The 18,853-nt window shown below is 50.8% G+C and overlaps 2 protein-coding genes across 5 annotated transcripts in view; one reads left to right on the top strand and one right to left on the bottom strand.

Annotated features, from left to right (window-relative positions):
- GALR1 (galanin receptor 1) overlaps nt 1–5,669 on the bottom strand; it is an 86,470-nt gene extending 80,801 nt beyond the window's left edge. The window contains exon 1 of the transcript XR_009521833.1: nt 5,535–5,669. The gene's annotated coding sequence lies outside the window, so the exon portion shown is untranslated. The remainder of the gene's footprint in view (nt 1–5,534) is intronic.
- A 6,884-nt stretch (nt 5,670–12,553) lies between these two features.
- The window catches only part of MBP (myelin basic protein), a 113,455-nt gene continuing 107,155 nt past the window's right edge, over nt 12,554–18,853 (top strand). The window contains exon 1 of one of the 4 annotated variants that reach the window (XM_060029247.2): nt 12,554–12,691. The gene's annotated coding sequence lies outside the window, so the exon portion shown is untranslated. The remainder of the gene's footprint in view (nt 12,692–18,853) is intronic. The other 3 variants (XM_060029246.1, XM_060029249.2, XM_060029248.1) reach the window with 3 other exon arrangements.

Below are 18,853 nucleotides of genomic sequence, written 5' to 3'. Positions count from 1 at the left end.
TTCTACATCCTTTCTACATCCTGTAGTTATGCTTTGAACCGTTAGCACTTTAACGTCGTATAACTTATACTGAAATACTTCCTTTTGTTTTTACATTTTTAAAAACAGTTGCAGTCAGGTCTGTTCTGGATATAACTGGGAGTAGAGGAAAAGATGGCAGGTAGCACAATGATCTCACGTTAAGTCTGTCTCCGTGCCTACACACTCACCGAGAGCCGGTTCACCTCCCCGTCTTTCCTCCATCCTCGTGAAATCAGATCAGGGAAGATCCGAAACCCAGTCACCCAAAATGGACATGGTTGATAGTTTCCATTTCATTTACCTCTCCCAGTGGTATTTGCATTTTATCATGAATCAAAACTTTAAAATAAAGTGAAAACGTTAGAATGTTAGCATTTCCATCATCAGCCAGTAGAAAATTGATATGATTGGGAAGGCAGGCGAGGACCTCTCAGTGCCCCCTAGTTCAAACCATATTCTGCCTTCATAAAAGGCTGACCTTGGCTGTACTCTGGTTGTCACGAAAGTATATATCGCACAGATGAGTACACTGACTTTCTCATAAAGCTGGCCGTGATTGCATCTGCCGAAGCAGGGCCGCAGAGCTACCCATCAGCACATCTCAAATGAATTTCCACAGTAGGCCAGAGATGATTAAATAATTTTTGTAGAACAGCATTTGAAATTTTGCTTTTATCTATATGTTTGATAATAGTCAACAGAGAACGGATTGCATCCCTCCAAGAAAAGAATAATCTGGCATTTTAAAGAAGTCCTGAGGCACACATTAGCACAAAAAACCCATCCCTCTCAGTGTGTCAGGCACGCACTTCTTAGAGGCCTCTTCAGGTACTTTATCTTTCAGCTTTTCCAAATGGTATTTTTTAAAAGCGTCCAGATGTCTATCCTCAAGGCAATTATTTCCTTAAAGTTCATAGAGAGTCTGAGACAAAGGAAAAATACATTTTAACATTTGTACGTTTGTCCCTCGGCAACAGAAGTTAAACATTAAATTGCACTATGACTCTAAAAGCTGTAAGGAAAAAGGGACCGTGGATAACTGTAGTCAATGACTTTAGGAAATCCACGTTAGTCAAGTCTGCACAAATCCTCACGTTTCCTTCTGAGACACAGTCAGTGCTTCCATAGTGGATAAATACCTGTCTCCTTGGCCAGGCTAGAGTGTCCAGTTTTTCCATCAAACACCAACCTAGATGTTGCTGTAAAGCTATTGTGTAGACATGATTAATATCTGCAGTCAGTTGACTTTAAGGAGATTACCCTCGATGATATGGGTGGAACTCATCCAATCAGTTAGAAGCCTTTGGAGCAAACACTGAGGTTTACTGGAGAAAAAGGAATTCTGCCTTGAGACCTCAGCATCGGCTCCAGCCTGCTGACCAGGAGACTGACCAGTGCCCGCGGTCTTGTGACCCAGTCCTTGAAGGAAATCTCTTTATAGGTGACGGATGGATCAGCTGATAGATAAATATCTCCTTCTCCTCTTGGCTCTGTTTCTCTGGAGAACCCTGACGAATACACCTTCCCATGCCATCATACTGATTAATTTACAAGCTACATCTGATAGTTTTTGCAAGGATAAGAGCTCTGTGAATATATTTAGATATATCATCTTAGTGAATAGATTATTTACTGCCTTAAATCAGCTTTTTCAAGCCATGATCCCAGAGTCGTAAACAAGTTGCCTGAGTGACTCAAGTGGCCAGAAGGAGGACAGCTTCTAAATGATCCTTTGTCATTGCCAGGATGAACTCGAAAGATCTGATTCACGGTTACTGGTGCTGTGTGCTTTAGCTGGAGAAGTTAGAGCCGCGCAAATGGAGTTTACATACTACAGACACATCACAAAGGCGCCAGGTTAACCTTTATATACTTTCCTTGATGTTTCCAAGGAGAGTGGGGATACGTGCCTCATACTTCATCAGCTTGAATTACGCTTTTCTGCCACCTTGATTATCACCTATTGGTTTCATTTCCCGATCTAGATCATAGGAGTTAAATTCAGATGCGCCAGTGAAACAGCCTCATTTACTCTTTGGAAGAGCTCTGCTTAAATAGCTTTTACCCTCTGCCAATAACTTCTGTTTAGCTAATAATGCCTGTAAACATTTTAAATGAAAAGGGGGAATTGTGGATCGTCTCCCAGGAGATTAACCTTCCATTTTCTAGAAGATGGAAGCACCAGATATTCTCATAAAGATAAACCAACACATCTGACAGGTGGTTTCTCCATCATCCTCTTACCCCTCATAGAGTTCGCACCTTCCTGACCTCCTACAGTGTGACATGTTACAAGACACTGCGATCTCTGTGCTTAAATCCACGGTATCCATGATTGTACAAAGCCCGGCTGGGACTACACATAATTCACTTAGAATGAATGAAGGGACCTTTCATTTCAAAAGAGTCATTTTTTAAAATTCTCTTGGTCAGTCTGGACTTTTGCTGGCTGTGCTCAAAGCTCGGGGCACGTGTATTCTAATAAAATGTGTGACTTTAGTTTTCTCTGAGCCCACGGATATCAAATTCAAGCTAGCTGATCATCCTAGCGATATTCATTCTGTGATTATTACCAAAATCACCATGAGTGCACTTACCTCTTTTCAGAGTGAGACTTTCATCCGGGACTCTTGGGTAGATTAATCAACACAACTCCAGTGAGAGGCCCGCATACCACACAAGAAAAGAGTCATGCGAAGTTAATCAGTTCTAATCAGTCATATGGAGGTTACTGGCCTTACCAACCACTCTCCGGCCAAGGCCCCCCCGTCCCGGCCGGGGGTCAGGTCATGAGCGGCTGGGTGGACCCTGGAGGCCCGGGGCGGAGCACGGACTAGGCTGGGACGTTCCCTAGGATGCGCCCAAGCTTCTCTTCTCCACTTCTAAAGCTGCTCCTGGCTGCGGGGTAACTATCTTCTGACCTCTTCAGGATGGGGAGGGCACCTTCTCCTAAGCTGACAGCCTATGGTGACACTGCCAGCAGCAAAGAACCGCCCCCAGTTCCCACCCGTGGCCTCCGCACTCACTCAGGCCCGTTTGTAAGGCGGGTAGCTATAGTCACAGCTGTGTAGGTACAGAGAGAGATGCATGGAGAGAGAGAGGAAAAGGGACCAGAAAATACTTGAAGGCAGGGTGTAGCCAGCTTAATCTCTCCACTAAGTCTGAAAGCTGTAGCTTCTTTTTAAGCAGTAAGTGGCCTTGTCCTACGTCAGGTGTGTGACCTTGGAGGCAGCCTGCGCAGGAAAAGGGAAGGAGAACCGCAAGCCCCTTCTCTTCCGTCCACAGGTGACATCAACCACCTGCCCATGACCTGGCCAAGGGCCGCTGGCAGCCCAGCAGAGGCCCTGACTCAGCTTAGGGAAGAATTTGTACTCATCACGTGGTTCTGACCCACAGAGCAAGCTCCCGGAACTCTGCAAACAGTGATCGGTTTTCTTTCGCTTGAAATCCATGTAATTTCAAATGTCATCAGCTCTGAATTCATGTGCAAATAGTATGCAGTGTTTCAAGCAGAATGTTCCACCTGCTTTAGAGACTAAGCTCTATTTAAACCTGCTCTGGTGCTCCTTTGCACGCACCCTAGGTAATAAGAAGTAGCTACTGTCTCTACTACTCATGTTTATTCGTGGTTAACAAGGCCCTTCCCTTAAGGCCTCTGTTTGGCTATGATCTGTTTCCCTGCTGGTGATTATCCCATGCCCTTTAAACAAATAGTATTTACCTCCTTTTACATATGAAAAACACATAGACACAGAGCAAACACGTACCTAGTCTTTACTATGTACCGGGCCCTGTGGAAGAATCTCCCACACACTAGCTCATTTAACCCTCAGGACAATTCTGAGATAAGGAAGTATTACCATCATCATTTCACAAATGGAGAAAGTGAGGCCCATGGAGGTTAAACAACTCACCAGGGTCACAGAGCTGGTAAGGTGCAGTGCCGAGGTTAAAGCCAGGCTGTCTGGTTCCTGTGTCCATGCTTTCACTATGATAAACCTCTATTCCGTATGTCACAGTGACAAAAATCATTCTCACGTGAGTGTCCACATGGAAACGTGAGCTCCACCTTCGAAGTTGCTCCCTGCTGCTGGCAGGGCTAGAAGCTCCTTCCCAAACTAACCAGAGTGATTCGATCTGTTCTCATCCTCATGGTTGTCCCAGAGGCGATCACACAGCCTCGGCTGGCCCCACTGGACTAAAGCCCCAGACTTCTGTTTGAAGATTGAATGTAAATGAGAAGCAGGAGTTGCCATTAGCCCTTGGGGAAATGAGAGAATCCTGCCAAGGATGAAATTGCCCTGAGGTAGCAGAGCTGCAAAGCGGAGAGAGTGAAGGGGACCCTTACCAGGTCATCTGAGCTGCGAGAACAAGCCGTACCTGAAGCTGCCTTTCCCTTTGAACTTTCTAGTAACATATGCAGTGGAATCCTTTTATTGCTTAAGTCGCCGCTTACGCTGGTTTTCTTGTACTTGCATCTAGTAACTAATTTGGTCCGGGGTGGGATGTTTATTACACACGGTCTTTTAAAGATGGACTTGGCTGAGTTGAAGACAGGGCAGTGATGGGCCATCCGTGACATTTTAAAGGTAAACGTACGGCTAAGTTCCTCCAGCTGTGTGTTGACACTTGAACAATGTCTGGCTGCAGTGTAACAGGAAAGGGCCAATTCTGACTCCAGGTTGGATCTGTTTCTTTGACTTTAGCCTTTGCTTTTCCTTGCTTCTTTTTATTACAATGGTACATAATGGCCTGCCTCAGGGAACCCTACCCACTGGTGAATGGCTGGAAGAAAGAAGAAATTAACACATCCCCTCCCGGAGGCTGGCCATTCCAGGAGATGTTTTGCAAGACTGGTGGCCCTTTTACTCTACTTCCTCCCTGTCTCTCCCTCTCTAGTCTCTCTTTTTACTGTACTTGCCTCTCTGATTCTATAAAAGAAACCGGCACCCAGACCCCCATAAGATGGTTTTTCAGAGACACTAGTCTGCCGTCTTCTCGGTCTGCCGGCTTGTATTCCTGGCCTCAACAAAGTCGTATTCCTGACCTCAACACCTCGTCTCCGATTCATTGGCCTGTCGTGCGGCGAGCAGAGTGGAACTTGGACTCTGTAACAGTTATGCAAACCTGCTCATATATTGTGCCAGGACTCTGTAAGTTATGCAAACCTGCTCACATGTTGTACCACCGAGAGATAAAAATCACTGATAATACCATATAATCCAAGCTCATTTACATTTACTTTAACAGCCTGGCTGCAGGTACTTCTGCAAACACACAAGCAAATTCTATTTCCCTAACCAAACGAAACTCTGAAGTTGTAGTTTCTGGTTGCCATGAGAACAGTTATATTTAAATGTTCAGTCCCAGAAGCAGTAACACAGATACGCAGATTCTCTGAACCAGCCTGTCCTCTTCCACTTTCACCAATTCGCATCAAGTACTTTAAGAGGTGGCAGAGTTGAAAGCCAGAAAGAACCCTCATTCAGTAACAACTCCTGGGTTCCACTTACCTTGCAGGACTGGGCCGAAAGTTTCAAATACAAAATCCTTTTCCCATAACTGGTGGTGGTGAACGATTTATAAAACATACTTGGAAGTGGCGGTGTTCCCTGAAGCCTGACGGAATTTGTAAAGTGTCACGTAACCCTCAGTCCCACGTCACTTGGTCTGTAAGGAGTGAGGTCACAGGAACCCTGGACACTGGGTCCAGGGAGAGACATACACGTGCGGCCAAGGAGGGAGCAACAGGAGGGTCTCGGGCCCTACTTTTTTCATCAGTGCTTTACCTGCCGGGACCACAGAGCTGTCAGAGGCGGATGGCCGGGAGCTGATGAGCTTCAAGGTCAAGGTCCCTCCCACACTGGGACCTCACTGTGCGTTCATAGTCCTGGGTTCTGTTTCTTAAAAAGGCTCCCAAATTTTATAGGCTTTGCGCCCCAGCAAACTTGGAGGTACCCTTGTGCCCACAAGCAAAAAAGAAGGTTAAAGGGCGGATGTTAATTTCAGACACTTACTATCTTTAAGAAGCACTTTCGAATGTGAACACAGGGAACAGCAGATCCTTCTGTCTGGAAGATTCCGACCAGCGTTCAAACATGCTGTCCTTTCTCTCATCCTAAAATAGAGCCCTTTCTTTCCTCCCTTTACAAAAACTCCCTGGGGCAGGGGATGCCACCCCACTCCAGTCAGGATGTCCCCCCTCCACACCCCGGTCTGGTCCATGCACAAAAGCCCGTCACCTCGTCAGTCCCCCGCCATCTCTCCTCCAGAGGCCCCTTCCGCACGCCCTTCTCGCCCCCCCCACCCCGGTCCCCCATCTGCCTGGTCTTCAGTGTTGGGATGAGCTGTCGGATGCTCTGTTCTCCAGCTGATTCACTCCCCAAGTGACCTCAGCCGGTCTCCAGACTCACAAGGTGCCCACATAAGAGACAACTCCCCCAAACTGTAGCTCCCATCAGGACCTCTGAATCAAACACGCACCCCATCTCCCTTGGACTCCTAAGAGGCACGAGCAAAAGAGAGCTCCTGACTCCCTCGTTGGTGGCGACATCATCCTGCAGCTGCTCAGACCAAGCCCGGGCCATTCTGACCCTCCTCCCTGGCCCTCGCCCCCCCTGTAATCTGTCAGCCCACCCTGGCTTTTACCTGTACGAACACCCAGCACCTGCTCCACCTCCACCCGGGACCACTGCAGCAGGTTCTAACTGACTTCCTGCTTCTGCTTTTCCCTGCTCCAGTCTATCCCCAAACTTCAGCCCCCTCCAAGCAAGACCCAGAGAAGCTGCAGTGGACGGCAAGGCCCTCTGTGTGACCCCCGCCCCGAATAGCCGACCTGCCTCTTAACATGCTCCCTCCAGCATGGTGGCTCCCACAGTTCTCTGAATACACAGGCATCCCTGCCACCACAGGGCCTTTGCACCTGCCGCCCCAGGGTGTCTGCACCTGCCACCCCGGGGCCTTTGCACCTGCCACCCCGGGGCCTTTGCACCTGCCACCCCGGGGCCTTTGCACCTGCCGCCCCAGGGTGTCTGCACCTGCCACCCCGGGGCCTTTGCACCTGCCACCCCGGGGCCTTTGCACCTGCCGCCCCAGGGTGTCTGCACCTGTCACCCCGGGGCCTTTGCACCTGCCACCCCGGGACCTTTGCACTTACCACTGATGTGTCCCAGAATGCACTCCCCCACCCCCACACCCCGAGATGTGCTCCCTCACTCCCTTCCATTTGGATTGAAAGAATCCGCCCCACCATCCAGCACTTCCTATCCCGGTCCCCTGCGTCCCCCACCCCCTGTGGCCCTCTTATTGGCACTTGCCCGCTCACACTGGCTGTTTGTTACTAACTGACACAGAGGCAGGACCTCCCTCCTGTGGTCTTTCTGTTGGGTGTGCCCCACCCCCCCAGCACACACAGCAGTGGGGCAATCACGGGGACATCGGGACCCCAAGGAGACGTGTCCCAGCCCATGGGGGGCCTGGCACTGCAGAGGGGTCTTCACAGAGTGCCCACGGCCAGCCGCTGGGAGACAGAGGGCTGTGAGCCCGGCTGGGAATGTGTGTAAGGTGACACCCCGCGTGCCTGGGAGCGAGAGAAGTTGGGTGTGTTATCTGAGCCGCCAGGACCCCAGCGTCCGTCCGGCCTGCCCTTCAAGAACCACCCTCCCCCGTGTCTCCATCAGACCTGCTCTTCCTCCGATGTTCCCCATCTCGGCCATCCTGCCAGGGGTCTGAGTGTCACCGGGACCTCGCCCTCTTCCTCAGCCCCCCTCCCCCTCCCCGTCCAGCAGGGACTGCCTGCTCTCTGCCTTTAGCAAAGAGGGAAGCACGTGGGCTCTGCAGCCGGCCCACCAGCCTCTGAAGTCTGACCCCAGTCCTTCTGACGACGGCAGCAGGTATGGACCACGGGTCCACCAGCCAGGCCCCTTCCCAGGGCTTGACGGGCAGGTGGTCCTGACAGCAGAGACGCAGGCCCCCGAGCAGTGTCCCCTTCAGCGGGCGCCGCGGGCAGCCCCGGACGCTGGGAACCATGGGAATCGGGGATCTCATCCCAGAGGCGCCGTGAGGACCCAGGGCTGATGCAGGGAGTTGCCTCAGTGCTGCTGGAAGCAGGTGACGCCTCCAGCAGTCAGCTCACTTTTATGGTCACTATTCTCCTGAGGGTTCTCTCCGCCCCAATCTCTCCTGGGAATCCACTCCGCAGAGCTGTGGAATGACCGTCCTGAAGCTTCCTCGGCCTCAACCCTTTGCTCCAGGGCAGCCTGGCCTCACAGCCCCTCCACAAGGTCACACCCCTGAAACCCGCAGTTCCTCAGCGTCTCGCACCTCCGTGCTTGCCCGGGCTGGTGCCCCTGCCCTCCCCCTTCCCCCGCGGCCCTGCACCCCAAGAAGCACAGCAGGGAGACCCTCGGGTCCTCTCGGACCTCAGGCTGGCTCCCTGCCCACCCGCCTGCTGGGCCTTCCAGGTGCCCAGGTAGATGCTCCGGTGCTGGCCCAGCCTTGGGGGCCTGAGGCTGCAGCCCACCTGCCTGAACCAGGAGGACGGCAGGTGGGGAAGGCAGTCGGGGCCTGGGGCGGGGCTCTCGGGGCGCAGGTGGCCGGGGTCCCAGATCGAAGTGGGTCTGAGACCCTGGATGTCCCTCCATCAGGCCCCAGGGTGCCTCCCTCTGGCCTCCCCTTCCCTCCTTCATCCCACGCCCCACCGTTTCTATCATCGAATTGTCCTGTCCCCGTTCACGTGAGGTTTCTTTACGCGAACGGCTGGTCCTCTATTTTTCCTTCTGTGACTCCATGAGTTTGCTTCCAGGGGCAGCCGTATGAAAGTGCCACAAACCGGGTGGCTCAAAACAACGGAAAGAGCCTCTGTCGCTGTCCTGGAGCTGAAGTCCGGAATGAAGGGGCGGGCGCGCTCCCTCTCGAGTCTCCAGGGCCGGGTCCTCCCCATCTCTTCCGGGCCCCGGGGGCCCAGGCTCCTTGGCCTGTGTCACCGCGCAACCGTGTCACCGTGCTCGCAGATTCGGGGGGTCAGGGGTGCGGGGAGCACACAGGAAGGACAGACAATTCCTGCTCCGTGAGGCCTGGGACCTCAGCTGGGGGGACCCAGAGGCCACAGCGACTCAGGCGGGGTCCCTTCTGAAAGCCGTTGGTGTGTCCTGGGCTGGCACAGGCTGTCCTCAGAGGACGGTGGCTGGCTTCCGAGGGCGCTGGCCCTGAAGAGGAAAGCAGATGTGCTCGGCATTGCTGTGACCTCGCCCCAGAAATCCAGGGCCTGACTCCACAGCTGGGGCCGTCACAGGGATGTGCCCAGGTTCAAGGGCAGAGACTCACCTCCTCCTTTTCCATGGCACCGGCCTCGAAGGCACAGAGGAAGGAGAACGAGGGATTTGTGGGATTGGGATGGTGTTGGGGCCACGTGTGGAAGCTACCCTGCCACACGACACCCAGGATCGTCAAGCCTCTGCTTGTCAGCGCAGATGAGCCCCAGAGCTCACCAGGCGGGTTGACAACAGGCCATTCAGGGTTGAGAGCTCCCTGGAAGAGGAAATTCTAGAAGCAATTAGAGTGGGAGGATGATATCTATTGAACGTGTACAGAGTTCCTTCAAAAATACACTGAATCCAGAATCTACTTCTGTAGTTGAAGAGTGACTTGGATCTTACGGAAAGCTGTTTGCTTTTATTTTTATTAATAAAATTAGGGAGCTATGGTTAAAGAAAAATACTATATGTGTGTGTGTGTACCCTTTGTAAAACAGTTTGTATAACAGCAGTGTCAAAAAATTGATGGTAGAAAATGTGTGGAAGTTTTTTTGTTTTTTCCCACCCAATCAAATGTGTACAGATCTCCTTTCCTTTCTTTTCTTTCCTGGATAAAAAGAAGTGAAGTGAGAAGTGGCTTGTGTGTGTGTATGTGGTTGTGTGTGTGTGGCTGTGTGTGTGAATGTGTGTGTCTGGTTGTGGTCTGGAAGCCTCCCTCAAACGCTTTCCTTGTTTACATAATGTTTTCTGTTGCACTTTGTGGAGTTCATGCACCTAATTTCTTGCAATCATGACCACAGCAGAACCTGGCCAGTTATTAACTGGAATTTAAGTGGATTAACTGGAAATTAAGTGGATTAACAGTTTGTGGATATCACCAGCAAACTGTTAATTACAAACCAGAGATGAAAGTGATTTCAGGGCTTTCGTAAGCAAAAATATAATTACAAAGGTAAATCTGTCGATGAAGAAAATGCTTTAGAAACTCAAAATGCATGTAGTGTGGTCTCTTGGAAATTATTTAGCTTCCTCTCTTCCTTCAGTTCGGGTAATATGCAGTTTAATAGGACTGAACAAAAACGAACTGAAGGTGTATCATGCAGGAAACTTTGTGCTCCCTGCTATGACACGAAATGCTGAAGGCTGCTGCCCTCGTTATGTGAAAAGCAGTAAGAGGGAACGGCCATATGATTTTCTTAGAAATATCAGAGACAATGAAGTTTGGATCATTTATCTTTTACCTGGATTTTGAATAAAATCAATCTCTGTCATTGCGCTCAAAGATGCAAGGCCATCTTCATGTGAAGCGTGACACCCCTCACAGGGAAGCGCTTGCTTTCCTACTCCCTGGGTCCTTTCCCTGGCATGAAGGATCTTCCAAATGCCCACCAGTCACTTTATTTTTTTAATTTTTTATATAAATTATTTATTAATTTATTTATTTTTGGCTGGGTGGGTCTTTGTTGCTGCGTGCAGGCTCAGTAGTTGTGGCTCACGGGCTTAGTTGCTCCGCGGCAGGTGGGATCTTCCCAGCCCAGGGCTTGAACCCGTGTCCCCTCATTGGCAGGCAGATTCTTAACCACTGTGCCACCAGGGAAGTCCATCTGTCACTTTATTAAATCGTGTTCCTCTTTCCCTCACATACATTTTCCTTGAAGTTCCCATGCATTTGGGGGCATTATATCCCCCAAATATAGGCATGGTGGGATCTTATAAATACTTTAAAAAGCATTTAACTGGAGCTTGGCAAGCCTGACATTTGCAGAGACGGCTGTTGGCGTATGCGAGGTTTCTACACAGCATGAGGCGGGACAAACCCTGCTGCTTCCCTGTGGCCTGGACTCCCCAATATCCAGTCTTCACTGATGTCTGCAGGGCAGGAGCCCTTCTTCCCAAATCCCAGTGACCCTAGGAAGAAGCAAGGAGACATCTGCGGGGAGAAGAAGTGCTTTGTGATCCTAAAACCGGCGTCCAAATGGAACGCACGATGGCTTGAGCTTTAAGAAATATCGGGGTTGGGGGGGAAGAGTGACTTGAGTCAGGGACCCGGAAGCGGCCCGGGTCAGAGTCACTGCCCCGCACACCCTTGGGCGCCTCTGGCCCCCTTAGCCCCGCCCGTCCACCCTCTGCTGCAAGTGGGCTGAAGGCTTGGACGGAGAACTGGGAACAGGCAAACTTTGTCTTCGGCACAGCCAGCATCCCTGCTCCGCAGCCCTGCTGACCTCCCCTCTCTAATTCCTGAAACCCCCAGGCCAACCTTTTCTGAGGAAAGGATCAAATATTTCTGGGACGGTGGACACATTTCTCTTAGAATCACCAGCATTGGAACGTGGTTGCTAGACGCCCGGCCTGTGAGGGCGGATGCTTGGGGAAGACAGCCCTGACACCACACTGGGAGCTGGGGCCCTTCTGGCCGGCCCGGGGGGACCAGGGCTGGGTCTCACCAAGCACCAGACTTCCCCTCCCCCTAATAACCAGGTTGGGTCCCTGAGGGCTCCGAGAAAGCGTCAGATTCAAGTCCCTGACTTGGAATCTAAGCCATGGGGGACGCCAGGGTCTCGGTCTGGTCTGTGTCTCCCCTCAACATCCTACTTTTCCACCATCAGGAGGACGGTGAGAATGCAGGGGAAAGGACCACCGGACTGTGTGCAGGTGACTAAGGTCCAAACAAGAGGCTTCCTCTGGACCAAGAGGATGACACTGACCACTAGCCAGTAGATGCTTCAGGCCGCAGGCCCCAGGGCCGCCCTTCCAGATGCGCGTCTTCTGGTCTGCTTTGCCAGCGCTCTTCGCTGGCCTCCTTCGGGAAGCCTGTGTTCTCCAGCGGAGCACCTGTCCGGGTGCTGGGATGCACGAGAGCTCCCCGGGTGCTCTCCAGGGGCCAGGCGTTTCTGGGGCCCCTGGAGCCGGCGCTGGCGGCCGTGGAGCGGGCTGTGGAGCAGCTGCTCTCAGGGCTCCCTCCCTGCGCGCTCGGGCGGGGTGACTCGGAGGCTCAGCCGCGAGCAGAGGCTCAAAAAGCCGCAGTTCAGCCCCGGCCGGAGTCCGCGCCCGCCTCCAGGGGCTGCCCCCGCGCGGGGCCCGTGAATGCAGCGAGCCCGCGTGGCAGAGCCGCCCGGAGGTGGTCCCGGCCGGCGGTCAACAGGTGGGGCGGCTCAACCCGGCCCGGCCGTGTTTACCTGGCTCGCAGGAAGCCCGGGGGGCGGGGGAGGGGCGGCGGGCGCGCCCGGCGCTCAGAGCCGCCGCCGTCAGTCGCCGCCGCGCGCCAGCGAGGACGAGCCTGCGGCCCCGGCGGCCCGCGTGCCCGACCCGGAAGGCGGCGCCGGCGCCCCGGGACCCCGCGCGCTTGGGGCCCGCGCGGCGAGGAGGCGGCCTGGACCCCGCGGCGCCCTCGGCCTGGGAGCGGCGAGCGCAGCACGGTGGGTGACCCTCGCCGGGGGCGGCAGGGCCCCTAGGCGCCCTCGGAGCGGGGACCCGGCCGCGGGGCTCCCCCGGGCGGCGGCGCAGGTGGCGGCAGGTGGCAGCCGGGCGGCCGCCCTGCGAGAGGTGGGCGCGGGTGTAGACGCCGAGCCAGAGCGGCGGGGCTGTCCCCAACGGGTGTCCAGGTGTGGGCTCGGACGGGCCCGGCGGCCGGGGTCGCGGGCAGAGCGTGGGAGGGGGTGAGGGTAGAGTTTCGGGTGAGAGGTGACAGAGGTCAAGGAGGCCGCCCCGGGCGGGCTGGGAACGCGCGCTGTTGGCGAGCTTTCGGGCAGGCAGGGGTCCCCACCAGCCTAAAGTGCTTCTTAATGACACACCTGGAGCCGAGCGGACGACTCCTGCCGTCCCTCCCTCTCCCCTCCCGCCCCACGAGCCGAAAACCAGTTTCCTTTTGAGCGCCGAGGGCGGCGACAGGCGACTCTCCGGGCTTCCGCCTTCCGGGGGCCCGTCCCGGCTCGGGCCGCGCCGCCTGCGCCCACCTGCGCCCACCTGTGCGCCTGGCGCCCCGGGGCGCGAAGCCCCCTGGGCCCGGCGCCGGGTTGGGTGGCCCTCAGGGTGCCCTGTGATCTGCACGATTCCCTGACATTCAGTGGCTCTGGGTCCTTTGGGCTGCTGGTGGCACTGCCTCGTTTCTTTTAGCGTCTCCTTTCACCTCCTTTCAGAAGGCAGAGTGGGGCTGGGAACCACGTTTGCGTTTCTTTGGTGATCTCAGTAGGAGTCTGGCAGGAAATAAGCGCTTTCTGGTTCCTGGTTCTCTGTTTTCCAAATGCTACAACGTGAGAATCGACAACGCCTGTTCAGTTTGCCTCTGCAGCTGTGGAAGGCACGGGCCACAGCCGGGATGTGCTGGGAGAGGTGTAAACACGGTGCAGGGGGGCCCCTGGCTGTTCTGGAACTTTAAGGTGCGTCCTATTTAAGACCTGTGGGTTTTGGAGAAGACTTTAGCCCCCCAGCTCAGGGAGATAGTTTACAGAGTGACCCACAAGTCTGGGACCCCCCTGAATCGGGCTCAGTCCTGACCCCCCTTCTCCCTGGCAGGACCACCTCTGAGTGCTGGGGGCCTCCTCGGACGAGGTGACCCAGGTGCAGAGCCAGCGGGAGCCTGGGACAGAGCAGCTCTTCAGGGAGGGATGGGCCCAAAGAACCAGCAGGTGGGTCGCAGCCTCACAGCTGTTTCTCCCAACCCAGGAGAAGTGCTCATCAGTCGTCGTATTTTTTTTTAAGTGGGATAAACCAAAACCTGAAGGGAGGGAATCCAGTTCAAAATTATTGTAAGGCGTTGGCTAACAGTCACTCCCAACGGTTTACCTGTTCTGAAATAACTCCCTTTATTAACTGCGGGTTAAACAAAAGCTGTTTGGTTCAAATCCACTTTAGAAACCTTTTGTTGTTTGACTTTTAGTTTCTCTTTAGATTCTTTAAAAATTTGACACAGTATCAGCCTCCGTCTCTGTGCCTTTTCCACCCACGTGTCCAGGTAGCATTTTTGACCACCTACAAGTTGCCAGGCTGTCTTCTTAGAGCAATGCATCACCTCACTGATAGGCGGGGTGCCCTGGGATCCCCTCATTTGATATAACTACCCTATCAGTACCCTCATTTTTACTGACTAGGAAACCAAGGCATGGAGACACCCAGGGTGCCCAGAACTCAGTTCTGGGAACCTGCCACCAGCCCTTTGTTGCTGCCCTGCGGGGCAAGTAGGACGCCTTAAAAAGCCCACAGGGCTCCCTTGTACTTCTCTGTCTGTTAAAATTCCACCGCTAATCAGCGGCCACGCCCAACAAAATATGCTTCCTCTTCAGGGTGATTAGCCTCGAAGGCTGCTGTCAGGTCTCTGTTAGTCATCTTTTCCTTAACTTCCTCAGTAAAGTTGACAGTAAAGAAGGAAAGACCGTTCTCTAATTCCTCAGTACGCTTTTTAGTAAGTAGTCATTAAGCAGGAAGACACTTCTACTGGTCCGTGAGAGCCACTGAAGGAAGCTTAAATCAGCCTGAGTTTGGGGCCCCAGGAGGTGAGTTTAAAGCAACAGTAATTATACACAGGGAGACCCTGATGGTCCCATTCAGCAGAGATGAGCAGAATTCAAACGCCACCTAAACATGTAGCTGTCAGGCTTTAGCCAGAGAAACGGAATCAATGGGAGATGCACATGAGTGACTTATCGCAAGGAATTGGGGCTGGAGAGGCCGACCAGACAGGAGGCTGCAGCTCTCAGGCGTGAGCTGAGGCCACATCCAGAGCTTACGCTGCAACCAGGAATAGGGAGCAGTGCATATTCTGAAGCTTTTAGCAAAGTCTCAGAGTCAGTAATTGCTAAAAATTCATAAATATGGATCTGGACTCTGTGAACACCTCTGAGTAAGTGTGAGGCTCTATTATTAAAAAAAAAAAAAAAGATGGATGCCTAGAGAATGAGGATAAACAGACTTAGGTGAGGTATCTGGAATGTATCAAACATTCTAAAATTCAGCAATATAAAACAAACTGCCCAATAGAAAAAGATGTGCCTGAACAGGCTGGCCTAGAAGAGAAAACCCAGATGGGCTAGTAAAATATGAAAAGATGTTTAACCCACTAGTTCCCAGGGAGTCAAAAATCACATCAGATGGGATAATTTTTTGTATCCATCATACTGGTAAAAATTTTAAATTCTGACTATACCAAGTACCGAGGAAGATGTAGAGAAGTGAGAACTCACATTATTGTGAGTAGGAGTGTAAATTAAAACAGACACTTTAGAGAAGAATCCAGGAAAGCTGATGACGGACATTCCCTATGACCTCGTGATTTCACTCCAAAGTTCACCCTGTAGGGAGAACCTGGTATGAGTGCATAGGGCACATACAAAGGTTGCTCACGGAAGCAATTTTTTAAAACTCTTTATTTTGAGATAATTGTAGATTCACATGCAATTGTGAGAAATAATAGAGAGAGATCCATATATGCCTCATAACATCTTGCAAAACTATAGACAACATCACATCCAGGAGATTAACATTGGTACAATCCATCAGCTGTGTTGAGATGTCAGATTTCGCTAGTTTACGTGTGTGTCTGTGTGTAGTTCTATGTAATTTTATCACACATGTACAATCGTGTGACCACCCACCTCAGGTAGGGACAGCTCCATCACAAATTCCCTAGGGCTGTCCTTTATGGCCACAGCCAACTTCCCCCTTCTCCCTCCCTATGCCCTTGGCAACCACTAATCCGTTCTCCATTTTCTATAATTTCATCATTTCAAGAATGCTATTTAAGTAGAGTCATGCAACCTTTTGTGATTGGCTTTTTTCACTGACTGCAATTCTCTTGAGATCTCTCCAAGTCGCTGAGTATACTGACAGCTTGTTCTTGTTTTATTGATGAGTAGTATTCCGTGGAATGGATGCCCACCCCGCTCCCGTAGTGTTTTGGTTTTAAGCATTTGCCCTTTGAGGGTTTCCAGTTTGGGGCTATTTGAGTAAAGCTGCTGTGACCGTCCACGTACAGGTTTTTGTGTGAACACAGTTTTCATTTCTCCGGGATAAATGCCCAAGCAAGAGTGCCATTGCTGAGTCAAGTAGCAAACACGTATTCCATTTCACAAGAAACTGCCCTCCCCTCTTCCAGAATGGCTGCACCGTCTTACATCCCACCAGCCAGGTGTGAGTGATCCAGGATCTCCACGACGGCCTTTGGCACCGTCACCGTTTTTTATTTGAGCCTCTAACAGGTGTGCGGCGATACTTCACCGTGATTTTAGTCTGCCTTTCTCTCACGGATGATGATGCCCGTCTTTCCGTGTGTGCGTCTGCCCTCTGCACATCCTCTCAACGAGCAGCCTGTTCTCGTCTTTGCCCTTTTTCTGGTTGGGTTGTTCCGTCTCGTTAGTTCCTTGTATGTTCTGAATACGGCTCGTGGTTGTGGTTTGCAGTTACTCTGTCAGTTTAGCTTGACTTCTACCTCTGCAGAGTCTTCTGCAGGAAGAAAGTTTTTCATTTCGATGAGATCCAGTTTATTAATGTTTTCCTTTTATGGATTGTGATTTGGGTGTGAAATGCAAGAACCCGTCACCTAGCCTGAGTCTGGAAGATTTTCTCCTTTTTTTCCCCCTACATGTTTTATGGTTCTGCATTTTACACTGAAGCCTGTTGTCCATTTCCAGTTAATTTTGTGTAAGGAGTGAGGTCTAGGTGGAGGGTTTTGGTTTGGTTTGGTTTTTGTGCCTATCTAGGAATGTCGAATTGCTCCAGGACTTTATTTGTTGAAAAGATGATCCTTCCCCCATAGAATTGCTTTTGCATCTTTGTCAAATATCGTGTCCCCATATTTGTGTGGGTCTATTTCTGGTTTCCCTGATCTGTTCCCTTGATCGAGGTGTCTGTTGCGGCACCAGGACCACACTGTGCTGATTTCTGTGGCTGGAGGGTGAACCTTACCATCAGGTAGCGTGAGTCCTTCCCCTTCTTTCTTTATCAAAATCCTGTTAGCTGTGCTGGCTCCTGCACCGTTCCATACGTTTTAGAATAAGCTTGTTTGTGTCCACAAAACCCTTGGTGGAGTTGTTATAGGAATTTCATCAAATCTATAGGTGGACTTGGGGAGAATTAACAGTTTTACCGTGTGGAGTCTTCCACGCTGTGATCGCAGGTTGTCTCTGTTTATTTAGATGTGCTTTTGTTTCATCAGTATTTTGTAATTTTCAGCGTATAGATTCTGAATCTGTGGGGGTTTTCTAAGAGTACACCTAAACGTTTCTCTTTTTGAGTTATTTCTAAACACTGTCGTGTTTTTAACTTCCGTTTCTACGTGTGTGTTGTTAGTTTACACAAATGTGGATGATTTTTGTGTGCTGACCTTGTGTCCTGCGACCTTGCCCAACTCCCTCACTAAGTGTCTAGATTTCGGGGGTAGATTCCTTGTGATATCCATGCAGACCGTCCTGTTACCTGTAGATGGGAAAGTGTTATTTCTTCCTTTCCAACCTCTATCCTTTCTAGTTTCTTTTTCTTGTCGTGTTGCACTGGAACTTCCAGTGCTCTGTTGAAGAAGAGTTGCAGGAGTGGACATCCTTGCCTTGTTCCTGATCAGAGGGGTAAAGCATTCACTTTTTCACCACCAAGTATGACGTAGCTTTATTTATTTAGGGCTTTTGTAGAAGTTCCTCATGACATTGAGGTGGTTCCCCTCTATTCCTAACTTGCTGAGAGGCTTTGTCATGCATGGGTCTCGGATTTTGTCACATATCCTTTCAGTCAGCTGACAGGCCCCTGTGATTTTTCCTCTTTAACCTGTCAGCATGATGGAGTATACTGATCAATGTTCACGTCGGTGTTGAACCACCCTTGCACGTCTGAAATGAATTCCACTTGGTCACGTGTATAATTTTTTTATATGTTGCTGGATTCACTTTGCTAGTATTTTGTTGAGGATTTTTGCTTCTAAGTTCATGAGAGAGATTGGTCTGTGGTTTTCATGCTTTGTACAGTCTTTGCTGGTTTTGATATCAGCGTAATATGAGCCCCATAAAAATAAGCTGGGAGATGTTCCCTCCTGTTCTAATTTCTGAAAGGGTTTATGTAAAAATGGCATTAATTCTTCTTTAAATGTTGGGTAGAAATTTCCAGTGAAACCATCTGGGGCTGGAGATTTCTTTGGAGGGGCATTTTCTAATTACACATACAGTTTCATGAATAGTTGTAAGATTATTCAAGTTATATATTTCATCTTGGTTGACTCTTGGTAGTTTGTGGATTTCGAAGAATTGGTTCATTTCTTGTCACCTGTAGAATTTATGAGGGCACTGTTGTTAACAGAATCCTTTATTATCCTTTTAACGCCACAGGATCTGTAGCGACATCCCTAGTTTTATTCCTGATAGTGATGATTTCTGTCTTCTCTCCTTTTATGGGAGAATCTTGCTAGCGCATGATCCATTTTACTGATTTTTTTTTTCAGAGAACTAGCTCTTTGTTTAATTGATTTTTCTCTATTTTCCTGTTTTTGGTTTCATTGGTTTCTGTTCTTCTCTTTACTCTTTCCTTCCTTCTACTTTCTTTGGATATATTTAGGTTTTTTGGTTTGGTTTGGTTTTTTAGTTTCATCAGTTAGAACTTAGATT

Source organism: Delphinus delphis, chromosome 13, assembly GCF_949987515.2.
Source record: "Delphinus delphis chromosome 13, mDelDel1.2, whole genome shotgun sequence".
NCBI classification, from domain to species: domain Eukaryota; kingdom Metazoa; phylum Chordata; class Mammalia; order Artiodactyla; family Delphinidae; genus Delphinus; species Delphinus delphis.
The sequence above is the reverse complement of the archived record's forward strand: the minus strand, read 5'-3'. Positions and strand labels throughout refer to the sequence as shown.